Here is an 18,222-nt window from a genome sequence, read left to right as displayed (position 1 = left end):
TCAATCCTACACAAGGATCAATCATTCTTACTAAACAAGACTTCAACACCCTCCAAGCAATATCACAACACTTCTCAATATCAAATAACAAGCATATAAAGTAAAAACAATTAATATAAAAGAAGAACAAACCACAAGACGAGATATATCATGGTTCGGCAATTTGCCTACTTCCACACTGCGAGTTCCAAGCTTTACTAGATGTCCGGAGTAACAGATTACAAGTCTCTCAATCCACTCACAAAGAATGAACACTCAACTCACAAAGAATTGCTCTCTTATAATCTCTCTCTTTCTTGGTTTTGGAAAAGTTAGGTTTCTACAGAAAAAACCTATATTTATACTATTTCAGAAAACTTCCGAAAAAGGGCAAATTCGTGCTAAAAACGGGCGGGTGGGGTGGTCTCGCCTAAGCAAAAAGCAAAACTGCCGAAGTCGCTGGTAAAGCCGCCTAGAGGTCACGAAAACATGGAGCTAGGCGCCACTTGCCAAGCAAAGTGGCGCTGGTCATACTTACATGTGAGAGAGAAAAAAATACATTTTTCTCTACAATTCTCCACCTCGGTGAGGTTTAAACACATAAAACCAAGCCGAACACATCCAGCAAGAACACATCCATCCAGAAACTCGCAGTCCATCCGCCCCTAAGGGCCATGCCCACAAAGGGTTCTATCAAGCATGTAGGATTTGGAGCAAGTCCAAACAGTGTTGGAACTTAACTCCGGTGACAACCTTAGTCAGCATATCAGCAGGATTGTCATGGGTGTCCACTTTCTCAAGTGCAACATCACCATCCTCAACGACATCCCGTATAAAGTGATAACGGACATCAATATGCTTGGTTCGAGCATGATGAACTGGTTTTTGCCAAATGAATAGCACTCTGACTATCACAATGCAAAGCAACACTATTCTGCTCCATACCCATATCATCCAGAAGACCTCGAAGCCATAATGCCACTTTCACTTTGCCTCGCCATCGCCATATACTCGCGCGGTAGGTAGTAGATAGAGCAATCAGAGCTGTAACATAGACCTCCAACTAACCGATGCACCATGCATCATAAACACATAACCAGTAGTCGATCGTCGTCTATCTAGATCACCTGCATAATCTGAATCCACATATCCATTGACATAACAAGTGCCTCCACCATAAACTAATCCCACATCCAAGGTACCCGTCAAGTACTTTAATACCCATTTCACTACCTCCCATTGCTGCTTCCCAGGATTAGTCATATACCTACTTACAACACTAACGGCCTGTGAAATGTCTAGGCGTGTGCACACCATAGCATACATCAAACTGCCCACTGCATTAGCATAAGGAACATGTGCCATATGCTTTTGTTCCTCCACCGAACTAGGAGAGAACTTAGCTGAAAGCCTAAAAGGCCCAGCCAAAGGCGTAGAAATCGACTTTGCATTCTCCATACCAAAACGCAAAAGTACTTTCTGAAGGTATTTTTTCTGAGATACAACTATCCGTCGATTCTGCCTATCTCTGTCAATCTCCATGCCCAGTATCTTCTTGGCTCCACCTAAGTCTTTCATCTCAAACTCAGAGCTAAGTTGAGATTTTAACTTGTCTATCTCCACCATACTTTTGAAAGCAATAAGCATGTCATCCACATAAAGCAGGAGATAGATGAAGTCATTACCACGAAACCTACGAAAGTAAACACAACAATCATACTTACTTCAGGTGTACTCATGTTACATCATGAACGTGTCAAAGCGTTTGTACCATTGCCTGAGCGATTGCTTTAACCCGTACAGTGACCGATTCAATTTGCATACATGATCTTTTTTCTCAGCAATGACAAACCCTTCAGGTTGTCTCATATAGATCTCTTCCTCCAAGTCCCCATGCAAGAAAGCAGTTTTCATATCAAGTTGCTCTAACTCCAAGTCGAAGTGAGAAACTAAACTTAATAACACACGAATGGACATATGTTTGACCACCGGGGAAAATACCTCATTGTAGTCGACTCCTTCCTTCTGTGAAAAACCCTTTGCTACAACTTTTGCCTTGTACCCAGTACTGTCGGACTCAGGAAGGACCTCTTTTTTTTTGAACACCCATTTACTGTCGATAGTCCTTTTGCCCTTTGGCAATAAAATTAGGTCCCATGTGTGATTTTTATTAAGAGATTCCATCTCTGCTTGCATAGCTACCAACCAATCTCTGTAATGAGCATCTCTGACAGCTTCCTTGAAGCTATCTGGCTCATCATCTTCAATATTCAGTGCATATGCCACTAAATCCACCTGACCATAGTATTTCACCGGATTCTCGTGTCCATACTTGTGCACTTCTTTAACTTATCCCTTTGGCCTATGGTCAGCCACTACAAGTTGTGTATGCTCTTGCTCTTCTTCCTGTTGCTGTGTGGTTGCATGATTTGGTGCCTCATCATGATCTAACCAGTCATTTGCTGCATCAGACAACTCAAGCTCAATAGCTTGAATTTCTATAGACTCATCATTCTGCCCAGCTACTTCCAGCTTACTGAACGATAACAAGGAAGTCTCATCAAAGGTAACATCTCTGCTGACTAGGAACTTGTGGTCTTCTAGACACCATAATCTGTATCCCTTTACCCCATTTGCAAAACCTAAGAATATGGTCTTCTTAGCTCTAGGATCTAGCTTGCTTTCTCTCACATGGTAGTAAGCTGTCGATCCAAACACTCGCAAAATACTATAATCAGCTGGGTTACCTGACCACACCTCATAAGGTGTCCTGCAATCGATAGCTGGTACTAGTGACCTATTGTACAGGTAACACGCCATGGACACTGTATCTGCCCAATACTCTTTGCCTAGATTGGCATTAGACAACAAACATCTCGCTCTTTCAAACAAGGTTCTATTCATCCTCTCTACCATTCCATTCTGCTGTGGCGTGCCCCTGACTGTCCAGTGTCTGGCAATTCCCTGTTGCGCACAAAACTCTTGGAAAGGTCCATAGGTATACTCAGTACCATTGTCAAACTGTAATGTCTTTACCTTCCTATCTGTGCGATTCTCAACCCTTGCCTTCCACTTCTTAAATGTCTCAAACACTTTATCTTTTGATTTCATCATATACACCCACACATAGCGAGTATGATCATCAATGAATGAAACATAATAGCGGTTACCTCCCTTTGAAGCCACCCTGGAGGGTCCCCAAATATTCGTATGCACATAGTCAAGGATGCCTGTTGTCGTGTGCTTACTTGACTTGAACTTGACTCTGCACTGCTTCCCATGGACGCAATGCTCACAGAACCCCATATTTGGCTTCTTCAAATTCTTCAAGAACCCTCGCTTGCACAACTCAGACAAACATTTTTCACTCATATGCCCTAAACGCATATGCCATATCTTAGTGCACTCAGAATCATTACTACATGCACCCACTGCTACATTGCCTATCACCGTACTACCTATCAGAGTATACAAGGTTCCATGTTTTTTACCCTTCATAACAACTAAAGAGCCATTAGCAATATTTATGACTCCACCTTCGCCCACAAACTTGTGGCCTTTTGAATCCAAGGTACCAAGAGAAATAAGACTTTTATTTAGCTCAGGAACATGTCTCACAGCGGTTAAAGTCCTCACTACACCATCATACATTTTGACCCGTATAGTTCCAATTCCTACCGTCTTACAAGCAATGTCATTACCCATCAAAACAGAACCACCATCAATGCTCTCATAAGAAGTCAACCACTTTCTATTCGAGCACATATGATAGGAACATCCGGAATCAAGAATCTACCTTTCGGTCATATAGTCTTGTGTGGACACACAGAGACTGAACTCATCCTCTTCAAAGCCTGAAGCATAACTTGCCTCAATTTTTGCCTTACCTTTCTTCTGACCATCTCTCTTGTTCTCTTTCTTCGGGTGAGGACAATTACTTGCGTAAAGTCCCTTTTCATTGCAATTGTAGCACTATACATGTTTTAAAGGCTTCTTTGACTTGGACCTAGAATTCTCATTACTTGTAGAATTCTGTTCATACGAATTTCCTCTTGTTACTAGCCCCTGACCTGCATCAATGTTATTCTCTATATGTGTTTTCTTCATCAACTAATAAGAAAGAAGTGCACTCTGAACTTTGTCAAGATCGATGACTTCTTTGTTCATAAATGTAGTCATTAGATGCTCATAGCTTTCTGACAAGGAGAATATCAAACACGTTGCTTGATCCTCATCATCCATCTTCATACCAACATTCAAATAATCCGCTAGACGTCGACGGAACTCACTAACGTGCTCTTGCATCGTTGAACCATCGACCATCATGTACCGATAAAGACGCTTCTTAAGGTCCATCTTGTTCGTCATGCTCTTGGTCATATACATAGACTCTAGTTTGAGCCAAATACCGGCAGCGGTATTTTCTCCTATCACACTATACATGACCTCATTAGCAAGACATATATAACCGGATTGATGAACAAGCCTGAAGATCGAACTCTTCCCAATCATCATTAGTCATATTCGCCGCCTTAGATTTAATCCCCTTTAAAGCCTTGTGCAAACCTTGTTGGATGAGGATGTCCTTTACTTGGACTTGCCAAATCCCAGAGTTATTCTTCACATTAAACTTCTCTACTTCAAATCTTGCGTTTGACATCTTGGGAGCCATCTTTCAAGTTACACACAATAACCCAAAAATAATTTCACTTTGGAATTTAATCGAACACCTTGTCTACACAAATTTCGAGCACTAAACTCAAAATCCTAGGTCGTAAACCTACGCTCCGATACCAATTGATGTGAATATAACACTGCGGAAACAACGTTACCCACTACAATATATCAATCCTACACAAGGATCAATCCTTCTTACTATACAAGACTTCAACACCCTCCAAGTAATATCCCAACACTTCTCAATATCAAATAACAAGCATATAAAGTAAAAACAATTAATGTAAAAGAAGAACAAACCACAAGACGAGATATATCGTGGTTCGGCAATTTGCCTACTTTCACACTGTGAGTTCCAAGTTTTACTAGATGTTCGGAGTAACAGATTACAAGTCTCTCAATCCACTCACAAAGAATGAACACTCAACTCACAAAGAATTGCTCTCTTATAATCTCTCTCTTTCTGTAAAGACTCAAATTCTCGTTAAGGGTATTTTTGTAAATTTCATATTAAATCTAGGGTCATTTATGTAAATTGGTCATCGGGTTTATATTTCAAACGTACGTAACTTATTGAAACTTAACTCCGACTCATAAGCCACGTTAGGTAAGCGACCCATATGCGAAAATTTGACAAAATGCGGTTAAGCGGTTTTAAGCGTCAAGCCGGCACGAGTTAACAGCTTACACGCATGAGTGGGTCATCGTTATAGCCTGCAGTGAGATAGAAGATAGGAGATTAAATTTAGCCGGATGGGCCGGAAAAATTATTACGACGACGACGTCAAACGAGTTAGTGGTTAGGAGTGAATTAGGACTTAAGCCTAATTGGGACATATTGGGCTTGGGCCTTAACCAAACAAATCGGCCCAAACCAAACAAAATCGCGAAACCAAATTATCGCACCCAACTTCTCCTTCTTCCCCAATTTCGCCAATACTGAAAACCTAGGAGAGAGAAAACTCCCTTCTCCCAAATTCAACCGATTCAACCCAAAATTCAAACACCCAATCCTTAGTAGCACTCAAATCAAGTGTGAAGCTTCGAAAATTCTTGGAGTTGCGTCGGGTTTTCGCGAAAGGTTAGTGAATTTCGTCGTACTGCCGCTGCCGGGTGAGTTTAATCTGTTTCAAACAACTAGTTTAAACTCATTTCAATGGATTTGATGTGTTACTGAAAATATTGAACGGGGGTGTGGTATTTCGGCAGTAGCAGTTGGAGAAGCTAGTGAATTTCGAGCGTACCAAGCGAAATCGAAGTGAAAGGTGAGTTATTTTCGCCTCAATCAAATAGTTTAAACTCGATGTCGATAACTTGTGATATATTGATGAAAACTAAGTGAATTGGGGGGTGTATTGATTGTAACTGATTGTATTGGGGGTGGTGAAGGTCGTGCAAGAGTTTTGGAAGAGTTGGAGTGGAGTGGAATAGAGGTGGAGCTGAAAACTAAGGAGGAATCTTTGTCGAATTTCGGTAAGAATTATCTATATTCACTTTATTTTTAGAGAAGTTATGTTAGTTTAAACTTGTTTAGGATTTGATTGAGTAATGCACGATTGATAAGGAACACATTTACGATGTCGTTGTTAGATTTAATATGAATCGAAGAGGCTGGGATTGGTTGTAGTTGAAATTTGGACTTGGAATTGGGATGTGATAGGATTGGTGTCGATATGAGGGCCTGCCATGGCCCGAAATAGCCGTAGAGACCGTCGTCGAATGCGTTGAAATGGCCTGTAGCTCTGTTAACGGTAGTTAGATGAAAATTTATCCGAAACCAAATTCTTAATGTCGAGATTTCTTCTCGGCTTACACTAGATAAGAATTCCTCGTTGTTTGATCAATTCTAATAATTGACGTATATATATATGTTGTTATAGGAGTGAATTCGAATTGATTCGGTTAAGCGGGCTGGATTTAGTTAAGTGGGCTTGAGGAGAACGGAGCTTGCTAAGGTAGGAACCTACATACCAATATATGGTCTGCTTATTTTCATGCATGATTTGAATTGTTTAAATAGGAAATAGATAGTTGCATATCAACCATGCATGTATATATGATATTCATGTTTTGCACTGTATTTTCTCGTTATAAACTATATATATAGATAGCTTTCATGTGAAATGGTTTTTTTTTGAAAAATCGGGGTAGCGGAGATTTGTTTTCTTTGTTAAAGAAAAAATTGGTTTTGGGAAGGGTTCTCGTCTCTTGTCTCTGTAATGAGACAGAGAGAGTGATTTTATAATGCGGGTAAGGATTACCCGGTTATTTGTAAATATGTGTGAGGTTCTAGATTGTCCCCGGGATAGAGATTCGTTGTTATTTACGATGATTCGCCGTTTGGGAATCATCGGTTATCATTTACTATGACTGACCCGTTTGGGAGTCATAGGTTGTATGTGATCGATGGGGAATCCTGGAACTCACACATACAGGACCAACAGTTTTAAAAGAAAAACTAAATATGTATCTATAGTATTTGGAAAACAATCGGTAATACGAGCATATATATAGCTATTACTATGCTTATCACGAGGGGATTTAGAAAAGGAATTGTGAATTCCTATAAAGAAGGAACTGTTGTCGTATTTCCGGAGACGGCAGTTCGCTCTAGGATTCCAACTGTGGTGTACACCTTTCGAGGTGGTGGGCCACCTTTAAAGGGATGCATCACTGGATGTAGTCCGGGAATTCCTTTTCTACTTTTCTAGATAACCATGCTTGTACGTGTCACGCTGTATGGTGATTAGCTTGTGTGGGGTTACATGTTACCTCGATGAGGTTTAGACGCGAGGAGTGAGAGTTAGTCCACTCCTGGATGTGTGTCAGGATCCTGAGCAGTCTGCAGTCGTCGAACGGTTGACCACCGTAAGTTAGGTGACAGCCCGTATGGGGGTCGTGGTCACAGGGCCCACCTGAGCCCTAAAAGCTTTGGGGATTTTGTGTGTATGAACACAACAACGGCATTTCAGCTCCCTGCCGGTAAAATTAGGAAAACAACGGTGCATGGTTCACACTGGAAAGTACTGAATCGAGATTTGCTTGTGACTGGGGCTGAGTACCAGTCGTTCCCTCACCATTCTAATAGGATGCAGCGGCCACAATAGTTGTATGATGATTGTGAAAAACTATATTTTGTATATCAATGAAGCATGTCGAGATGATTTCTGCTAGTTAGTGATGTATATATATAGTCACGATATTTGAATACTTTTATGGAAACCCTGCATGTTTTAAATGTTTTCTATAAGTAACTATTTATTGGCTATGTGCATTTCTATTGAGCATAGTTGTTTGCTCATCCTACTTAACATTTCAGACGAGCCAGTTGCGGAGGAGGTTTTCCCTAACCCTAGTGATGACGGTTATGGTGATTTGGGAGGATTTCCTTATGCATGACGAGGACAGAGTCAAGTTCATACTTTTGGTTGAATAGAGATAGTCTAGTCATTTTGGTTGTATATATATAGAGCTCCGCTCATTTTGATGTATTTATTTGTTGTATTGGAGTGTAGTTCATCATAAGCATTTTGGGATATGTATATGGGCATCACAGTGGTGTGTAGGGTGAAGATTTTGTATGTATATGGTTGTTGGAAGGGTATTATGAAATGTCCAGGTTTATGACAGGTTTATGACAGGTTTTAGGGTTTACGAATGTCGATTAAACAAAAGAAACTCTGCCGAAATTTCGTTAGAAATGGGTGTCAGCCTCGAGATTCACTCCTCGTCCTCGGGATGTGTGTGTGGGGTCTCTCGGCCATCTTAACGCGATGGTATCGAGGCGTCCACTATTAGATCCGTCTGGGAGCTGTAGTGGGAGACTCGATCGCGACGCGTTTTGGAAGTTTGAGTCGGAAACCGATAAAACCCTAAGTAGTGGTTACGTTACATTAAGCGTTAAGAATAGCTTAGCAATGTCGGGGCGTCAGACGGCGGTTCGTCTTGTCCGTGAGAGAGTCTTGGACACGAGTCAGAAAAAATTTGATGAATCGGACACTACAAGGTCGGAGTGAATTTTCATTTCGAGGTGGAAGGCGCGACCTGCCCTCTGTAGGAGCGCACCTGGGCTCATCTCCTGAAATTCTACTCGCGCTCATTCTGTGCATGTGAGTTCCATATAGCGACTGTGCCTCTTGCATAATTTTGAGAACTCTCTCTCTAATTTATCATACACTGAGTTGGCTCTTTGTGTATGTGCAGAATAGTTACCATGGATCCGGAAAGTACTAGTGGTGATGATACTACGGATCGTGGTCGGGAGGTCCGAATGGATAGACTCCTCGCGCTATGATGAATCAAATGGCTCAAGCACAAAATGAGATGAGAATTTTCGAAAAGTTTGAGGGCTAGTAGGAGCGAGCCCTAACCTCTTTAACAAATTATTCCACGGCGTAACACCGAGGAAGCATCGCCAACCGTAGTGGTTGTTAGACATGTCGGGGTTTAGTTGCAAATTTGGACTCCATGATTTGTGGGGTCTTGAGTTGTGGAACAGGGTTACATTTAGTATCTTTGGACTCCATGATGTAGATGTGGAGCGGGTTACTTTAGCTGCCTTCATGCTTAGAGGTGGCCAAACATCGGTGGATTAAGGGCGTGGAGACGTTTCCTATGAGTTGGGCTAAGTTTGAGGAACTCTTCCTTTTGAGGTATGTTACCGAGGCGGCGAGAGCTAAGAAGCGAATGGAATTCCTCAAGTTAGAACAAGGAAACATGACAGTGGGGCAGTATGAAGAGAAATTCACTATTCTTTCACGATACGGGAAGGAGTTGATTTCCACGGAAAAAGCTAAGGCGTGGAAATTCATTGACGGGCTGAAACCGTATATGCAGAGCAAGATGTCGGTCCTTCAGATCGATTCTTATGTTGAGGCTGTGAGAAGGGCTCCAGGTATTGAAAGAGTGGATGATTAGTTATTGCTACAGAGGCAAGAGGTTGGAAGGGCAAGACAGTCGGCATTTCAGGGTAGGTAGGATACGGGAAAGAGGCAGGTTTACCAAGGTAGTGGTTTAGGGTCGCAACAGATGTATAGGCCGGTCATCCAGCAGGCACCACAGTGGAGGGCACCAGCTGTACATAAGGGTTTGAATGTGGTTAGGCCAGCACAGAGTCTATCAGTTGCGAGACCGATGGGTGGATCACAGATGGCACCGAGGGTACCTACTCCTTCTCAGACCAGAGCACCAGTGCAGAATTTGAGGCCTCAGGGTCAGAGAGCTAGATTGCAATCTGTAATACCACAGAGTACACAGTCGGGGAGAGAGAGTGTGGTTTGCTATAGTTGCGGTGAAGCTGGGCATATCAAGCGGTTTTGTCCCAAGTCCAATTCAGGGGTGGAGCGAGACCACGGGGCAAGGTGTATTATCTAGTGCGAGGAGGAAGAAGTTGTGGATCCCATCGATCACCCAAGAGGAAGCCACAGTATATAATGCTATGGGGGCAGATATCAGCGCTACCGATCAAGTGGTGGAAGGTATGATATGTTTGTTTACTCATAAGGTGCATGTTTTGTTTGATACGGGTGCTACTCATTCTTTCATTTCTAAAAATATGGTGGAAATTCTTGGGTTGGAAGTAGTCAATACGGGGAGGAAGCTTATTTTATCTACTCCTCTAGGAAAGAAAACTATGTTCTTTGAAGTTTGTCACCATTGTGTGATAAAGATAGGTGATAGGGAGATGATAGTCGATCTAACGGTGATGGACCTAAAAGATTTCGATATCATCGTAGGGATGGATTTGTTAGGGAAGTATCATTCCCATGTAGATTGTTTTGCCAAAACAGTGACGCTTAGAGTACCGGGATAGCCTGAGGTTGTGTTTGAGGGGATTAGAAATACGGTATCTCGAGTGGTGAAGACCAAGTCAGACTTCAAGTATGATAGATACAGATTGTTAGTTGGTCTTAGTCTCCAAGGGCCGAAGTTCGAAGCTTCCGAGCTTGTTCCTGTAGTTCGTGAGTTTGCGACAGTGTTCCCAGATGCATTGCCGGGATTGCCTCCCTGGCGTGAGATAGATTTTGTAATAGATCTAATGTCGGGAACGTCGCCTATTTCGATGATTCCTTATCGAATGGCTCCTCTCGAAATGAGAGAACTCAAGTCCCAATTAGATGAATTGAAAAGATTGGGGTTTATAAGGGAAAGCCAGTCACCTTGGGGAGCACCGGTGTTATTTGTGAAAAAGAAAGATGGGTCTTTTCGGCTATGTGTGGATTATCGGAAGCTGAATAATGTGACTATCAAGAACAAATATCCGTTGCCTAGGATCAATGACCTATTTGATCAGTTAAGGGGTGCCAAGTATTTCTCGAAGATAGATCTCAGAACAGGTTACCATCAGATGAGAATTCGAGAAGAAGATATACAGAAGACAGCTTTCCGAACACGGCTAGGGCATTTTGAGTTTTTGGTGTTACCATTTGGATTGACCAATGCTCCAGCTGCATTTATGGATCTCATGCACCGAGTGATGTGGAAATACTTAGATCAATTTGTTATCGTATTCATAGATGACATCTTGATTTATTCCAGACTAGAAATTTGAACATAAGGAACACTTGAGGATTGTTCTCCAAACCTTAGTTGATCATCAGCTTTATGCCAAGTTTAGCAAGTGTGAGTTCTGGTTGAATGAGATGAAGTTTTTAGGGCATGTTGTATCGGAGAATGGAATAACAGTTGATCGTTCAAAGATAGAGGCAGTGAATAATTGGCCGAGACCGACGTCAGTGACGGAAATCAGAAGTTTCTTGGGATTGGCATGTTATTATCGTTGTTTTGTGGAAGGATTCTTTAGCATAGCATCGTCCTTAACTAGATTGACACAGAAGGATGTGAAGTTTGAATGGACGGAGGCATGCGAAAAAGCTTTCCAAGAGCTAAAGACGCGATTGATAACAACGCCAGTTTTGACTATTCCAGATCCGGAGAAGAGCTATGTGATTTATACTGATGCCTCTAACACCGGGTTAGGATGTGTCTTAATGCAAGAAGGCCAAGTGATAGCATATGCGTCTAGACAATTGAATGCCCATGAGAAGAATTATCCTACTCATGACTTGGAGTTAGCGGCGATTATTCATGCTCTAAAGATATGGAGGCATTACGTGTATGGTGAGAAGTTTGAAATATTCTCTGATCACAAGAGTCTCAAGTACTTGTTCTCGCAGAAAGATTTGAATATGAGGCAGAGGAGATGGGTTGAGTAGATGGAGGACTATACATTCTCATTGCAATACCATCCGGGTAAAGCAAATGTAGTTGCCGATGCATTGAGTAGAAAGCGAAAACATGTTTGTGCTCAGATGATGATGAAGGAGTGGCAATTGCTGGAGTCTGCTGCTTCTTATGGTTTTGAAATCACGGGAAATGGAAGTGGAGATCCTCGAAGTCTTTGTTATTTAGCACGATGATATGATGTGACGGCAGAAAACACCTTAGTCCAGGAGATTGTGAATGCCCAGAATACATCGAAGGATGGACCTAGGTACCGAGGATATGTGAATAATGCTGAGGATGTTGATTGGGAAAAATCCGGAGACGGAAGCATCAGATTCAGAGGAAGAATTTGGGTACCTTTTGATCACTCTTTGCGGAATAATATCTTGAAGGAGGCACATAGATCGAAGTATACCATTCATCCTGGTGGTACCAAAATGTACAGAGATCTACGTCGTCAGTTTTGGTGGCCGGGCATGAAGCGACACATTGCGGAATATGTTAAGAAGTGTGCCACATGCCAACAGGTGAAAGCTGAACACCATAGACCACCTGGTCTTCTTAAACCTCTGGAGATTCCGGAATGGAAGTGGGAGAATATAACCATGGATTTTTTATCCGGGTTACCGAGGACCAGTGAGGGAATGGATTCTATATGGGTCATTGTTGATAGACTGACCAAGTCTGCCCATTTCATACCTGTTAAGACTACTTACTCTGCTGGAAAGTTAAGTAGGATCTACGTGTCAGATGTACTGAGGTTGCATGGGGCACCACTCTCGATAATTTCAGATAGAGGTACTCAATTTACTGGTTCATTTTGGAGAAGTCTTCAAAGGGAATTGGGGACCAAACTGAAATTCAGTACAACATTTCATCCGCAGACCGATGGGCAATCGGAAAGAGTCATTCAAATCATAGAGGATATGCTTCGGGCTTGCGTGCTTGATTTTGGGGGTAGTTGGAAGACTCATTTGGCATTGGTCGAGTTTGCTTACAACAACAGTTACCAATCTAGTATTGGTATGGCACCGTTTGAAGCGTTGTATGACGGACCTTGCGTAACACCTCTCTGGCTGGATCAAACCGGAGATAGTATTATGTTGGGGCCAGAGATGGTTAGTGACACCACTGAGAAGATTAGAGTGATACAGAATCGGTTGCTCACAGCCCAGAGTCGTCAGAAAAGCTATGCAGATAGGCGTAGATGTCCCTTGGAATTTTATGAAGGCGACAGAGTATTTCTGAAAGTATATCCGAAGAAGGGAATTCAGAGGTTCGGGATGAAAGGTAAATTTGCACCTAGATATGTAGGACCATTCCTGATTATTCAGAAGATCTCTGAGCTAGCTTATAAGCTCGAGCTACCAGAAAGGCTATCACGTGTCCATAACGTGTTCCATATCTCGATGCTACGCAAGTATGAGCCGGATCCACTACATGTTGTCGATTTGGAATCGTTGGAGTTGGAAGAAGACATTACCTATCGGAAGGGCCAGTTCAGATCCTTGATGCGAGAGAGAAGAGATTGAGGTAAAAGGTCATTCCGTTGGTAAAGGTCCTGTGGAGAAATCACAATGTAGAGGAAGCAACATGGGAGAAAGAATCCGATATGAGGCAACAATATCCAGAATTGTTCGAGAACTAAGGTATGATTTAATTTCGAAGACGAAATTTTCTTTTAAGGAGGGTAGGATGTAAAGACTCAAATTCTCGTTAAGGGTATTTTTGTAAATTTCATATTAAATCTAGGGTCATTTATGTAAATTGGTCGTCGGGTTTATATTTCAAACATACGTAACTTACTGAAACTTAACTCCGACTCATAAGTCATGTTAGGTAAGCGACCCATATGCGAAAAATTGACAAAATGCCGGTTAGCGGTTTTCTGCGTTCGAAGTTGGCACGCAGTTAACAGCTTACATGCATGAGTGAGTCATCATTATAGCCTGCAGTGAGATAGAAGATAGGAGATTAAATTTAGGGGGATGGGCGGAAAAATTATTACGACGCGACGTCAAACGAATTAGTGGTTAGGAGTGAATTAGGACTTAAGCCTAATTGGGACATATTGGGCTTGGGCCTTAACCAAACAAATCGGCCCAAACCAAACAAAATCGCGAAACCAAATTATCGCACCCAACTTCTCCTTCTTCCCCAATTTCACCAATACTGAAAACCTAGGAGAGAGAAAACTCCCTTCTCCCAAATTCAACCGATTCAACCCAAAATTCAAACACCCAATCCTTAGTAGCACTCAAATCAAGTGTGAAGCTTCAAAATTCTTGGAGTCAAGGGGGTTTTCGTGTGAAAGGTTAGTGAATTTCATTAAATCTTGCATTTGCCGGGTGAGTTTAATCTGTTTCAAACAACTAGTTTAAACTCATTTCAATGGATTTGATGTGTTACTGAAAATATTGAACGGGGGTGTGGTATTTCGGCAGTAGCAATTGGAGAAGCTAGTGAATTTCGAGCGTACCAAGCAAAATCGAAGTGAAAGGTGAGTTATTTTCGCCTCAATCAAATAGTTTAAACTCGATGTCGATAACTTGTGATATATTGATGAAAACTAAGTGAATTGGGGGGTGTATTGATTGTAACTGATTGTATTGGGGGTGGTGAAGGTCGGCAGTAGCAGTTTGGAAGAGTTGGAGTGGAGTGGAATAGAGGTGGAGCTAAAAACTAAGGAGGAATCTTGCTGACTCGGTAAGAATTATCTATATTCACTTTATTTTAGAGAAGTTATGTTAGTTTAAACTTGTTTAGGATTTGATTGAGTAATGCACGATTGATAAGGAACACTTTAAAGATGTCGTTGTTAGATTTAATATGAATCGAAGGGCGTGGGATTGGTTGTAGTTGAAATTTGAACTTGGAATTGGGATGTGATAGGATTGGCGTCGATATGAGGGTCTGCCATGACCCGAAATAGCCGTAGAGACCGTCAGAGTAACAGTGCCAGAAATAGCCTGTAGCTCTGTTAACGGTAGTTAGATGAAAATTTATCCGTAACCAAATTCTTAACGTTGAGATTTCTTCTCGGCTTACACTAGATAAGAATTCCTCGTTGTTTGATCAATTCTAATAATCGACGTATATGTATATGCTGTTATAGGAGTGAATTCGAGTTGATTTGGTTAAGCGGGCTGGATTTAGTTAATTGGGCTTGAGGAGAACGGAGCTTGCTAAGGTAGGAACCTACATACCAATATATGGTTTGCTTATTTTCATGCATGATTTGAATTGTTTAAATAGGAAATAGATAGTTGCGTATCAACCATGCATGTATATATGATATTCATGTTTTGCACTGTATTTCCTCGTTATAAATTATATATATAGATAGCTTTCGTGTGAAATGGTTTTTTTTTTGAAAAATCGGGGTAGCGGAGATTTGTTTTCTTTGTTAAAGAAAAAAACTGGTTTTGGGAAGGGTTCTCGTCTCTTGTCTCTGTAATGAGACAGAGAGAGTGATTTTGTAATGCGGGTAAGGATTACCCGGTTGTTTGTAAATATGTGTGAGGTTCTGAATTGTCCCCGGGATAGAGATTCGTTGTTATTTACGATGATTCGCCGTTTGGGAATCATCGGTTGTCATTTACTACGACCCGACCCGTTTGGGAGTCATAGGGTTGTATGTGATCGATGGGGAATCAGGGAACTCACACATATGACCAACAGTTTTAAAAAGAAAAACTAAATATGTATCTATAGTATTTGGAAAACAATCGGTAATACGAGCATATATATAGCTATTATTATGCTTATCACGAGGGGATTTAGAAAAGGAATTGTGAATTCCTATAAAGAAGGAACTGTTGTCGTATTCAGGAGACGCTAGTCATTTCTAGGATTCCAACTGGTGTGTACACCTTCGAGGTGGTGGGCCACCTTTAAAGGGATGCATCCTTTGGATGTAGTCCGGGAATTCCTTTTCCTTTTCTAGATAACCATGCTTGTACGTGTCACGCTGTATGGTGATTAGCTTATGTGGGGTTACATGTTACCTCGATGAGGTTTAGACGCGAGGAGTGAGAGTTAGTCCACTCGGATGTGTCGGGATCTGAAAGCGATCTGCAGTCGTCGAACGGTTGACCACCGTAAGTTAGGTGACGGCCGTATGTATGGGGGTCGTGGGTCACAGGGGCCCACCTAAGCCCTAAAAGCTTTGGGGATTTTGTGTGTCTGAACACAACAACGGCATTTCAACTCCCCCGGGTAAAATCGGAAAACAACGGTGCATGGTTGGTTCATTGGAAAATCTTGAACCGAGATTTGCCTGCGGATCGGGCCGAAGTACCGGTCGTTACCCTCACCATTCTAATAGGATCACGCCACAATAGTTGTATGATGATTGTGAAAAACTATATTTTGTATATCAATGAAGCATGTCGAGATGATTTCTGCTAGTTAGTGATGTATATATATAGTCACGATATTTGAATACTTTTATGGAAACCCTGCATGTTTTAAATGTTTTCTATAAGTAACTATTTATTGGCTATGTGCGTTTCTACTGGGCATAGTTGTTTGCTCATCTTACTTAACATTTCAGACGAGCCAGTTGCGGAGGAGGTTTTCCCTAACCCTAGTGATGACGGTTATGGTGATTTGGGAGGATTTCCTTATGCATGACGAGGACAGAGTCAAACTCATACTTTTGGTTGAATAGAGATAGTCTAGTCATTTTGGTTATATATATATAGAGCTCCGCTCATTTTGATGTATTTATTTGATGTATTGGAGTGTAGTTCATCATAAGCATTTTGGGATATGTATATGGGCATCACAGTGGTGTGTAGGGTGAAGATTTTGTATGTATATGGTTGTTGGAAGGGTATTATGAAATGTCCAGGTTTATGACAGTTTATGACAGGTTTTAGGGTTTACGAATGTCGATTAAACAAAGGAAATTCTGTCGAAATTTTGTTAGAAATTGGTGTCAGCCTCGAGATTCACTCCTCGTCCTCGGGATGTGTGTGTGGGGTCTCGGGGCGTCACACTTTCTTGGTTTTGGAAAAGTTAAGTTTCTACAGAAAAAAACCTATATTTATACTATTTTAGAAAATTTCTGAAAAAGGGCAAATTCGTACTGAAAACGGGTGGAGCGCGGGTCGCACCCTCGGCTAAGCAAAACTGAGCGCGGGACGCGCTTAAGCGACTTGAGGTCACGAAAAACATGAGCGCAGGGCGCGCCCTTGCCAATGCAAAAGTGAGCACGGGTCGCGCCCTACACGTGAGAGAAAAAAAATATTTTTTTCTCTACAGTACAGAGAAGTATGAGTTGCAAGTAGATGATCCGTTTTGTAAATCATTCATGGGAGAGATGGATGTCGCATCTGCAATGCCAACCTTGAGTGTTTAATTAATTCGCCTACTCGATCAATGTGGCGTAGTACTGATGGTGTGCCAAATTTATAACAATCCATGGACATGAGAAAAAGCTTATGCCGGTGATCTATATAGAAGAGAGGAGGAAGAAGAAAGAATGAAGAAAGGACATAAAAACGAAGAGTATAATATATAGTCAATTGGTGGTGCACTACTGAGGGCTGTGTGCCAAGTAGCTAGCAATGGACATGTGAAGAAGCTTACATCATATCTATTGAAGTATTGAATAGAGGAAGCAGGAAGAAACTACTGATGGTGTGCCAAATAGCAAGCTATGGGCATGTGAAGAAGCTTGTGCAAGTCATTTATAGAGAAGAGAGGCAGAAGAAGAAAGAATGAACATAGGAAGTAAGAAGAAGAAAGACAAGAGAATATGTGCTAATTGCATCTCCAAAGGCAATCCATGTATCAAAACTTGAACTTAATGAAATGATTCTCGCTCCCTGTGGACGTAGGCACAATGCCGAACCACGTAAATCTTGTGTTGTCTTGATTTTTGTTTTTGCTTCCTTTTCAATTTTCTTGTTAGCATAGGAGCTTCTCTAGCTACGCATACTCATAGTCAACGATATGCAGGAAACCTTTGCTTAAGAATCTAGTCTTTCCTTAGTTAAATGAAGAGAGGCCTTCTTGTCTGCCTAGCTCTTTTCCATTCCACTCTAATGTATAGAAGAGTACAGGAACATAGGACCTGTCTGCCCTGCTTTATTGATTATTTATTTTTTCATTTTTTTTCGATTCGTTTCTTTGATTTCCTGTGGTTACATCCTCTTTAGTCTTTGTTTTGCTAGGTTTAGCTCACTATCAAAATGTGAATTTAATTGTCTCCGATTATTGGCTTAGTCTGGTTTCAGGAGTGCTTTCTTTAAAAGCTGATGTTCCATGCATGTGTAATGTCTTCTTATTCATCACCTTGGTCTTTGGAATTGACGTAGTAATCATCATAACAAT

The 18,222-nt window shown here is 41.5% G+C and overlaps 1 long non-coding RNA gene across 1 annotated transcript; it reads left to right on the top strand.

Annotated features, from left to right (window-relative positions):
* The first annotated feature begins 5,531 nt into the window (after positions 1–5,531).
* On the top strand, positions 5,532–17,742 carry LOC147506171 (uncharacterized). The gene is made up of 5 exons (XR_015193591.1): positions 5,532–5,769; positions 5,866–5,921; positions 14,505–14,586; positions 14,996–15,070; positions 16,436–17,742. It is a non-coding gene; the product is annotated as an uncharacterized LOC147506171 (long non-coding RNA).
* The last annotated feature ends 480 nt before the right edge of the window (positions 17,743–18,222 follow it).

Source organism: Coptis chinensis, chromosome 4, assembly GCF_015680905.1.
Source record: "Coptis chinensis isolate HL-2020 chromosome 4, ASM1568090v1, whole genome shotgun sequence".
Classification (NCBI taxonomy): domain Eukaryota; kingdom Viridiplantae; phylum Streptophyta; class Magnoliopsida; order Ranunculales; family Ranunculaceae; genus Coptis; species Coptis chinensis.
Note: the sequence above shows the minus strand (reverse complement) of the source record. Positions and strands in the feature narration are given on the sequence as shown.